Source organism: Enhydra lutris, unplaced genomic scaffold (genome assembly GCF_002288905.1).
Source record: "Enhydra lutris kenyoni isolate GAN:26980312 unplaced genomic scaffold, ASM228890v2 scaffoldscaffold56, whole genome shotgun sequence".
In the NCBI taxonomy this organism is placed as follows: Eukaryota; Metazoa; Chordata; class Mammalia; order Carnivora; family Mustelidae; genus Enhydra; species Enhydra lutris.
Genome location: NW_019154140.1, coordinates 7,233,557 through 7,235,847, shown reverse-complemented (window position 1 = coordinate 7,235,847; position 2,291 = coordinate 7,233,557).

The following is a 2,291-nucleotide window of genomic DNA, read 5'->3' as shown; positions in this document are numbered from 1 at the left end:
AATACCTTCAAGGTTAAAGAACATTCTATTAAAGAATGAATGGGTCAACAAAGAAATTAAAGAAGAATTTAAAAAAATGCATGGAAGCAAATGAAAATGAAAACATGATAGTTCAGAACCTCTGCGATGCAGCAAAGATGGTCTTAAGAGGGAGGTGTATGGCAATACAGGCCTTTCTCAAGAAACAAGAAAAGTCTCAAATATACAATTCTAACCTTAAACCTAAAGGAGATAGAAAAAGAACAGACAATAAAGCAGGAGAAGAGATTTAATAAAGATTAGAGCAGAAATCAATGATATAAAAGTAAACAAAACCAAAACCAAACCAAACCAAAACAACAAACCAGTAGAATAGATGAACAAAACTAGGAGGTGGTTCTTTGAAAGAATTAATAAGATTGATAAACCCCTAGCCAAACTTAAAAAAAAAAAAGAGAAGGGACCCAAATAAATAATATCATGAATGAAAGAAATACAATTAAAAGAAAGTATTATGAGCAAATATATGCCATCAAATTAAGCAATCTGGAAGAATGTATGTATTCCTAGAAATTTATAAACTACCAAAACTGGAAGAGGAAGAAATAGAAAACCTGAACAGACCCATACCAGGAAGAAAATTGAAGGAGTAATCAAAAATTCCCCAAATATGGGGCACCTGGGTGGCTCAGTGGGGTAAAGCCTCTGCCTTTGGCTCAGGTCATGATCTCAGGATCCTGGGATCAGACCCCACATTGGGCTTTCTGCTCAGCGGGGAGCATGCTTCCTCTCTCTCTACGTGCCTCTCTGCCTACTTGTGATCTCTGTCTGTCAAATAAATAAATAAATAAAAACCTTAAAAAAATCCTCCAAATAATAGGAGTCCAGGGCTGGATGGCTTCCCAGAGGAATTCTATCAAACATTTAAAGAAAAATTAATACCTATTCTCCTGAAACTGTTTCAAAAACTAGACAAGGAAGGAATACTTCAAACTCTTTCTGTGAGGCCAACAATACCTTGATCCCAAAACCAGACAAAGACCCCACTAAAAAGGTGAATTACAGACCAATATCCCTGATGAACATGGATGCAAAAATTCTCACTAAGATACTAGCTAATTGGATCCAACAATTCATTAAAAGATTATTCACCATGACCAAATGGGATTTATTCCTTTGCTGCTAAGGAATAGCTTCATAAATCAAGCAATGTGAATCACCACATTAATAAAAGGAAGGATAAGAACCATACGATCTTTTCAATAGGTGCAGAAAAAACATTTGACAGAATGCAACACACTTGATAAAAACTGTCTGCTGTATAGGCATAGAGAGAACATACCTCAGTATCATAAAAACTATCTACAAAAAGCTCACAGCTAATATCACCCTCAATGGGAAAAACTGAGAACTTTTCCCCTATGGTTAGGAATACAACATGGATGTCCACTATCATCACCTCTGTTTAACATAGTACTGGAAGTCTGAGGCTTAGTAATCAGACAATAAAAAGAAATAAAAAGGATCCAAATCAGCAAAGAAGAAGTCAAACTTTCACTCTTTGCAGGTGACATGAACTGAGACAAGAGTTCAGCAAAGTCACAGGTTATAAAATCAATACACAGAAGTTAGTGGCATTTCTATATACTAATAATGAGGTAGTAGAAAGAGAAATCAAGGAATAGATCCCATCTACAACTGCACCAAAACCCATAAGATACCTAGGAATAAACCTAACCAAAGAGGTAAAGGATCCGTACTCTGAAAACCATAGAATACTTATGAAAGAAATTAAGGAAGACAAAAAATGGAAAAACACCCCATGCTCATGGATTGGAAGAAAAAATATTGTTGAAACGCTATGCTAGCTAAAGCAATCTACACATTCAATATAATACTTATCAAAATACTATCAGTATTTTTCACAGAGCTGGAACAAATAATCCTAAAATTTGTATGGAACCAGAAAAGACCCTGAATAGCCAAAGGTATGTTGAAAAAGAAAACCAGAGCTGAAGGCATAACAATTCCAGACTTCAAGCTGTATTACAAAGTTGTAATCATTAAGACAATATAGTATTGGCACAAAAACAGACAGCTAAATCAATGGAACAGAATAGAGAGCCCAGAAATGGACGCTCAACGATATGGGTCAACTAACCTTTGACACTACTAGGTATTTATCCAAAAGATACAAACATAGTGATTTGAAGGGGTATGTACACCTCAGTGTTTATAGAAACAATGTACCAATAGCCAGAATATGGAAAGAGACCAGATATCCATTGACAGAGGAATGGATAAAGAACTGA